Raw genomic sequence first — 9,855 nt, 5'->3', positions numbered from 1 at the left:
ATACCTTCTCCTCCATTCTCCTCTCGGGATCTTGGGCATGCACGCACACAAGCCCGGCGTGAGTTTTAAGCCACCGGGTCTGGAACGCAAACCGCAGTCGACTACATGGGAGTCCAGCGGCATAGCCATTACGCTAACTGCTGGTCCCTATAGTATGTTCATCCTACTCACTGAGTTTTATGCCTAAAGTCAGATATGTGTACATAGATATGTTTATATCTGCTGTACTTTTTATTGAAAGTATTTCAATTACTTAAGATCCTTTGTGAATCAATAAAATATAAAAATGAAAACTATAAAAGGCTATTAATCAGGGATATTATCAATAGTTAACTAATTTTAACTAATACTGACCGATATTGACTTGTTAATCATTATTGTTAGTTAATAGTATGGTATATTAATACAATCAAATTTAAGATACATGTATGATCCCAATGTATAAAAATGTTGATGATAATGTCTATAAATATCTTTAATGAAAAAGTAAATAAAATTAATAAAAAGGAAATTTAAAAAATTAGCATGTGTCTTATTCTGTTTAGGCTGTTAACACAAATACCACAGACTGTGTGGCTTAAACACCAAACATTCAGTTTCTCACAATCAGTTCTAGAGGCTAGAAGTCTGAGATCAGGTTGCCAGCATGGCTGGATTCTGGTGAGGGTGATCTTCCAACTTGCAGACTGCTGATTTCTAGTAATATTTTCACATAAAAGAAAGAAGGTGAGAGCTCTTTAGGATCTCTTTCTTAAGGGCACAAACTCCCTTCCAGGGGTTTCACTCTCATGACCTGATTTACTTCCAAAAGCTCTGCCTCCTAATACCATACTTGGCGGTTAGGATCCTAATGTGTGAATGCTAGGAGACACAAACATTCAGTCCATAACAATGTGTCTATTTCTAGAACTTTTTCCTGACATATAAGTATAGATACAAATGCCAGTATTAATACAGCAATATAGTTTTAGGATGGTAAAAGAATATGGGTTTACGATTTCTTTTTCGGCAAATTGTCTTTCTTTTTCTTTTTCTTTTTTTTTTTTTTTTTTTTTTACTTTAAATATATCTTCATGCTATTTGCTAGTATATATAAGTGGTGGTTTTTATTCTTAAGGATTACCATTGTTTATTTTAAACCTTCCCTTTCTGAAATGGACATCTCTACACATAGTCCCTGTGAGGATTTGGGATGTGGAGAAACATATAGTAATACAAAAGCACCAGTAAAAAATCAGCACCTGAGAACTTTAAAGAGGCTTGGAAGCTTAGCCTCTATGGAGATGTTTTCCTGATTCATACTTTAACGATATTTTTTTTCTCTCCAGATTCTTGAAAACATAACCTGTCTTTTGCCCTACTTTCTTCCAGATGTAGTTCGTAAAATATTTGGTCAATTGTCCTAGGCTACCGTGACTTTTTAGGATGCCCTTCATTGTCAGAGGACTTCCACAGATCTCAGATTTTGTCTTTACCTCCAACATTCCGAATCATTCCACAGAAAGCAACTGCAAGCCACAAAAGGCCTTGCATTTATGATCTAGCCTGATGCATTTCATTTCTTTGAAGGAAGGCCAACTGTATTACTTACATACTTATGATATCTAGCAGTGTCATACTGTTTTCCATAACACAATGTAAATGGCAGAAGAGGCCACAGCTGAGTAAACAACACTTGTTGCAGAATTTACTCAACACTGACTAAAATGGTAGAGCTGTGTTGCCTGAGGCATTTATAATTTTGGCTGGGATTCTTGACTGAATATGCCTCACCAGTTCTCATTGACTGAGAATGCAAGGCATTGGGAATACAAATGCACATTCATTGACACAGACATAGTGTTTATTGTAATGAATTGTGATATATACATGTCATATACACATACAAGGGGTCTTTTAAAAGCTCATGGAAATGTATGTTATAAAAAACTGTGCATGGATTTAAATCCTTTTTTTTTTTTGGCACCAAAATAAATTTGTACCAACTTGTCATACTATGTCTGCAGAGGATCTAGTTGAAACACTAAAAACATAAGACCATATTTTAAAAAGAGCCCTATCAGAGCAACAGGGATTCTGCTAAGATTAAAGCAAGAATACACATCAAATTTATGGTGAAGCTATGGTGGAAGAATACTAAAATATTAATGCCTTACAGAAATTTTATGAGGACAATACCCTAAAACAATCAACAATATACAAATATATAACCTAATTTCAGAGGGAACACAATGATACTGAAGGTGACATCTGCAACAGTAGACATCTACGTCAATTCTTGAGGAAAAAATTAATCTGGTTCCTCTCCTAATTGAAGAAGACTGCGGATGCACAGAAGCAACAAAACCCAGCACCACAGAATTATGGGCATCCTCAATTCACATAAATTCTAAAGTATTTCTTCAAAGATTTGTAAATAACCATATGATCATTTCAATTGATGCAGCAAAAGCATTTGATAAAATACTTCATCCCTTTATGATTAAGACTCTCAGCAAGATTGGTATAGAAGGGTCATTTCTCAATACAATAAGAGTCATATATGAAAAAACATAGATAACATTATACTGAAAGGGGAAAACATAACAGTTTCTTCCACTAAAAATTAATATTAGACAATTTTGCCCATTTTCTCCACTGCTCTTAAATATAGTGCTGGTAGTCTTAGCTAATGCAATCAGAAAAGAGAATAAAATAAAAGGCATTAAAATAGGCAAAGAAGAGTTGGAAATATCTTTATTTTCAGATGACATGATGGTATACTTAGAAGACCCAAAGGTTTCCATGGAAAAACTTCTCGAAGTAATAAATGAATACAGTAAAATGACAGGATACAAAGTCAACATCCAAAAACTGATAGCATTTCTATATACAAACAACAATGTCAACAGAGTAGATCTGAAGAAAGGAATCCCTTTTATCATAGCCACAAAAATGTATAAGATATGTAGGGATAAACCTAACTAAGGAAGCAAAAGACCTTTACAAAGAAAACTATAAAAATCTCAAAAAAAGATATGGAAAAGGACACAAAAAAGTGGAGGGACATCCCATGTTCCTGGATTGGAAGAATTAATATAATCAAATGGGAACTCTACACAAATTAATTGATATTTTTAATGTAATTACCAGTGACATTCTTCATGGATCTAGAGAAAACATCTTAGAATTTGTCTGGAATCATAAAAGACATTGTATTGCCAAAGCAATCCTGTACAAGAAGAATGGAGTGGGAGGCATATCCTTCCCTGACCCCAAAATATATGGTAAAGGTGTGATAATCAAAACAGCATGGTATTGGCACAAAAACAGATGGGCGAACCAATGGAATAGTATAGAGACCCCAGAAATAGACCCCAAAACTTATAGTCAACTGATTTTTGACAAATATACCTGTCAATCCAGAGAGAAAAGAAAAACCTCTTTAGCAAGTTTTGCTGAAAAAACTGGGTATCCACTTGCAGAAAGATGAAACTGAATTCCCATCTTTCATTATTAACAGAAGTCAACTAAAAATTGATCAAAGAACCTAGGACTTCAAACTATAAAATTATTGGTGGGAAAAACTGGGGAAACTCTAGGAGACACTGGGGTAGGCAAAGACTGCTTAAATAAGACTCCCAAAGCACTAGCAATAATTCCTAAAATAGACAAGTGGAACTGTATCAATTAAGCAGTTTCTGCATGGCAAAGGACAAAGTAATTAGTGTGAATTGACAAACCTCAGAATGGGAGAAAAATTTTGCAAAATATGCCTCAAATAAAGGACTGATAACCAAAATACATAGGGAACTTAAGTGGTTTACCTGAAAAAAAAAATAAAAAGATTAATCCAATTAAAAGATGGGAAGATGAGCTGAAGAATCTCTCTAAGAAAGACATATGAGCAGCCAAAAAGCATATGAGGCAATGCTCAACATCCCTCATCATAAGGGAGATGCAAATTAAAACCACTATGAGATACCACCTAACCCCTGTCAGAATAGTGAAGTTAAAAATACAAACAGTAATAAGTGTTGGTGGGATTGTGGTGAAGGGGGAACTCTCCTATACTGTTGGTGGGAATGTAAATTGGTTCAGCCACTGTGGAAAACAATATGGAGGTTCCTCAAAGATCTACAAATAGAGCTACCATTTGATCCAGCAATCCCACTTCTGGGTATCTACCCAAAATACAGGAGAATGCTTAGTTGGAAAAGTACTTGCACATCAATGTTCATTGCAGCATTATTCATGATTGCTAAGACATGGAACCAACCCAAATGTTCACAAACAGATGAATGGATTGGAAAAATGTGGCATATATATTCTATGGAATACTATTTAGCCATAATAAAACAACAAAACCCTGGCAACTGATAGAAAATGGTTGAATATGGAAGATTTATTGCTGAGTGAAGAAAACCAGGCTATGAAAGGAAGATATTGTATGTTATCCACTTAATATATACTGACAATTCACACCATATGATAGAGATCGAAATAGTAGAGGGCATAAAAGCAGTAAAAATATTTATGGATGCTGAAGACAGTGTGGAATGGGGAAGAGAGGAATAAGGGAAGGGGATAGAGAAGGGTAGCGTAAGAACAAATAGAGAAGCATGACATTTGTGGGACACAGAAATTATTTATTACTTATTGATGATAACATATATAGTAGTCTCTATTGGACTGGCCTGAGAAGTATTTCATGTTAGATAATTTGTCTTTAAAAGTCAAGTGATGTACAGTGATTGAATGTTTTAAAAAAATGAGGATAAAAAAACAATAATCTGGAAAAAAATGAAAAGGTATTTGATGAAGATGTATATAGTAATGTCTTTGTCTTGATTGATATGCATAGCAATGATGCTGAAAAAAGAAATGTTATATACTGTAAAGACACATGTGATTAAATGTAATAAAAATAATAATAAAAATTAATAAAAAAAGGAATAAAAGAGCTACCAAGGCTTAAGGTGCAAACAGCCCCAAAAAGTAAAAGCATGAAATGAAAGTGAAATTTGGTACTACTTTTCTCATCAAAGTATTTGCCTTTTCTAAAGGATCTTTCTGAGTTGATTAGAAGTTGAGGAAAAATTTTGTCACTCTCAGGGCATGCCAGGGTCAAAAATGAGAGTCCAAGGACTACTGAAAAGGATTAAGGGCTTCCACTTAGTATTGGTTCTTGGGAAAGCCATGATGCATTTTTGTGTTGAAAAAATGAAAAATACTTCATGACTTTCTCAAAGAGCTAATATTTTTAAAGGACTCTACCCTTGGAGTGAGAGTGAGTGTCTTAGTCCGTTCAGAGAGCTATATCAAAATATAATAAACTGGGAACTGTGTAGTTTATAAACAACAGAAATTTATTTCTTACAGTTCTAGAGGCAGAAAAGTATAATATCAAAGTGCTGGTAGATTCAATGTTCGGTGAGGGATCACTTCCTGCTTCATAGATGGCTGTGTTTCTGCTGTGTCTTTACAAGATGGAAAGGGGTAGGGAACTCTCTGAAGTCTCTTCCCATCCAGGAGAGATCTGCCCTCATGACCTAATTACCTCTCATATGGCCCAATATGATAGTATCACTTGGGAATTCAGATTTCAGCATATGAATTTTGGGGGACACAAATATGCAGACTATAGCAATAACCTTTTACAAAAAGAAGCCTTCACAATGTCTAATGTCTTGCTTTCTAATAGCTCAGTACTAGATTGATTGTGCTTTGACCAAAACTGCCTTTTAAGAGCTTATCCAGGACCCAGATTAACTCTATGACCTTTCATATAATATTCTTGCTTTTAATCATACTAATAAGAATGGAGGAAATGGCACAACATGGCTCAAATCTGTAGAAAACTAAATGGAAAATGGATAGATTAAAAGATTGTGCAGACATTGAAAGAAAGAACAAAGACTTTAAGGTAATTTTGTGCCCCATTATTGCAGTTATCACAGTTCACCAGGGCATGAATATGTGCTTTCTTGGCCACTTTCTATTGCCTGAAAAGTAGTATTAACTTTCATTTTCATGTCATGCTTTTACTTTTTGGGGCTGTTTACACCTTAAGCCTTGGTAGCTCTTGTATTCCTTTTTGGCCAGTTCCTATTGCCTGCCTGATCTTTAAAAGCCACTAGTGTTCACTTCCCTTTTTTAGGTTTTTGTTTCTCTGCTTTTTTTTCTATTTCCAATTGCACTTCATACAACCCTTTGTGTGCACATTCATAAACCACCAATGCAGGGATCTATCTGAAAACTGCCAGTTTATCTCCCTGCCTGGTTTTTCATTTTCCAGTGCTCTCAGATGACTATTCTTTCAAAACCTGTTATCTCCTTTATTAACATTAAAAATGAAGAGTTGGCAAGAACCTATAGGAAAATATGTAACTCAGTAATTTAAATTGGAAATAACAGGCCAGCAAGTAGTGTGGTGGTTAAGGTGGTGGATTCTGTCGGACTCGCCAATGGCGAACAGTTCCTGAGTTGGGGGGTGAGGATTAAAGAAAAGACAAGAAGACAGGATAGAAAGGAGAGGACTACCAGTCAATACTGGTCAGCCATGAGTTAAGTTTATTGCTCTGTTTTATACAGAAAGCTTTGGTTTCCTTAATGTGGGACTCAAAAGTCCTTGCTGAGTTTATCAGGTTGTTGTAACAAAACTTGGAACATTCTGCACATAACAATTTAGTCACCCAAGGTTAGGTCTAGACAATAACCTTGGTATCCATCTAGTGGTCACGTCCTACATGTTCCTCAAGTCTCCTTCTTGACTCCACACAGGATTCCCACATGTCTGATCAAGAATCCTGGATCTGACTTGGAAATCATGCCAGACATGTATGTGTGCATGCCCAAAATCCCAAGAGGAGAATGGCGTAGAAGAAATTATAGCATGGTTATCCCCTTTGGGAGGGTGATTTTTTACTTTCCCTCTCTGTCTCTTTCTCTGCTGGTGAATGTATGTGTCCTATGGCAAAAACTTAAAACAACAACAACAACAACAACAAACATGAGCTGCAGAAAACTTTCTATTTAGAAATATGTTAGGAAGTAGGTGCTCTAAAGTCACCTTTCCTGGAGAAAATATATGGTTGACTTATATTGGTACTGTCTATCTTCCTTTCTTTGGTATCAGCAATGCCTCACTCATTCTTGTTCCCTCACTTCTCTAATGAGGTGGTCAATAAAGTTACCTTGTCTTCATGGCCAGAGAGATGGGTGTATGATCCTGGGCTGGCTAAATTTAGGTCAGGTAGAGTCTTTTTTTATAGATACTTTCATTCTTCCCTTACACAGACACACACACACAACATTAAAGTGGGGAGGGGAAACAATGAATTTCACTTTTTTTCTTTCTGGAGTTGATAGCTGGAATAATCTATGATCATATAAGACCTTCTGTGTATCCTATGGAGATGATCATAACTCATAGCTGACAATCATGTTCCAAAACATAAAAAGCACTATGTGAGAAGATGGATATGTTAAATTGCTTGACCATAGTCATCATTCACTACATATATGGATATCAAAACATTATGTTGTATACCTTAAATATATAAAATATTTATCAAAAATGGCTTACAATATAAAAACACACACATATAAATGCACGTGAGGAAGAATAGAGAAAGAGAGAATGAGATCATTTGGTCATTTGATCCTTTTGCTTAGGCTCGACTCCTTAGTCATGTCAGGTTTGAGTAAGCTTTTTGCTAGTAGCACTGAGAAAGCCTGAATAGCCTACCTATGAGAGTGGATGGAAATGATCAAAAATGAAGAACTATGTAAAGAGGAGAGCTTTCTGTAAAGAGTGCAGCAGTGGAAAAGCTCATTATATCTGAAGCAGCTCTCGCACAGCTGTAGTATTGAATCCTAGAGTCTTTTTAATTTTTAAAATTTAATTAGTTCATTAATTAAAAAAATTTTAGAGAGATTTTTTGCTTGAAGGTGTGCGCATATGCCAGAGAGACTGAGAGACAGAAAATGAGAAATCATCCCCTAGAGGGGATGACCATGCTGTAATCCCTTCTTCTTCAGTCTCCTCTCAGGATTTTGGGGATGCATGCACACACCCCCAGTGTGAGTGTTAAGCCTCCAGGTCTGGGACTTGAGCCACAGTCGACTACATGGGAATCCAGTGACATAACCATATGTCATCTGCTGGTGCGGAATCCTAGGGTCTATCATAATCCTTCTAATTCAGAGTTAGAAAAATGATAGATGTTCTTAGTAAGTATAATCTTAAAATTAATTTTTGTTCCATTTAATGAAGAAAAATTCAGAATAAAAATGAAGATCAAGAAATATATCATCCTTTCAGCATGCCCTATAGTTTTGTGTCAAACCATGAGTTATTTGGATATTAAGAGAATTTTACATTTTGAAAATTACTATATGATAGGGGTTATGTTATTTTAAATGTGCTTTTGAAACATTAACACAATTACTTATTTGTACCCTATTACTGAGTTCTAAAATATTTAAAATAAGTGAAACTTCATTATATTTTAGAAATAATGGACAGTTGAAAAGTTTACCATCATACTGAACTTTGCCCCATTAGTTGGAAATTGAGATATTTTACTATAATATATTTCTATAATATTTATCTATTCTTAACATTTGATGTTGAATGTTTTAACACTGTAGACACATTTGAATATATAATCTTGACTGATGTGATTACCCTGAAACCATGGAACACAATACTTAGTCATTTACTTGGCAAGTTCAAGAAATGATGTGTTAATTTATTTGGAACTCAGGAAGAACATCTTATACATATTAAAACATCTTTGTGAGGTTGTTAAAAATGTATAAGTCTGATGGAAATGTTTCCAAAGTTAATTAAATATAACATTCCTATTATACAGGATAGTTTGAACTTGAGCTAATCTCTTTTGTTTGAGCATAGACATCATTGTAAATATAATTTACTGTATAATAGGATGATATACCTTATTGCTGTTTGAATATATAAGTTCATTTGTCTCAATTTGAAATGAATTAAGACTATTTTATTTTAATTTTTTGCGGTAGGACACATGCACTTGCTGTGAGAAAGAAAGAAGGGTAAGAGAGAGAGAGAGAGAGAGAAAAAATGAGAAATCACCCACTGGGTGGATGGCCACACTGCAATCCTTTCTCCTACAGTCTCCTTTCGTGATTTTGGACATGCACACAATTGTACCTGGTAGGAATTTCAAGTGGCTGTGTCAGGAACTTGAACCATGGAGTTGGGCTTGTGGGATCCAGCCACCTTAACCTCCATGCCACCTACTGGCCCCAGACTTGTATTTTATTGAGGCATTTACTTCTGTAGTTTCTATCTTCTTTTTCCTTGTCAACATTCCAGCTACCACTTTTTACTATTGCCAATATGCTAGACTTCAGTGATCTCTGGGTTCCCTTGTGTACATTTTCTCCTATTCCCCTCCTTCTCCGTCTCATTGTTATTCTGTGAATCTCACATAAACTTAGTAACATTTATTTTGACTTCTCAGTAGTCTCTTTGGTTGACTTCCTGATTCTGAGAATTGAGGCTCATAGATAATAATCCCTGAATAATTGATAGTCATTCACATTCCTGTCAATGATGAAAATGCTACTACCTGGGTTTAGATGGCATTAGAGGCCTCAAATAATGTTGGAAAATTTATCCAGATCAGTAGAAAAGAGAGAATTTCAATACATTGTAGATATAGAAGACATTCCCAGTAATTACTCCTTGGATAAAGGAATACTTTGAAAGAGTCCCTTCATCCCTTTTTTATTTTGGTTAGAAAGGTTGTAAAAGTAAGAACTTTCATAACATCTTAAAAAGCCTAAAAGCACTTAAACATTTTCTCCAAATGGAATCATTAATAATTC

Source organism: Tupaia chinensis, unplaced genomic scaffold (assembly GCF_000334495.1).
Source record: "Tupaia chinensis unplaced genomic scaffold, TupChi_1.0 Scaffold000013_1, whole genome shotgun sequence".
In the NCBI taxonomy this organism is placed as follows: domain Eukaryota; kingdom Metazoa; phylum Chordata; class Mammalia; order Scandentia; family Tupaiidae; genus Tupaia; species Tupaia belangeri.
Note: the sequence above shows the minus strand (reverse complement) of the source record.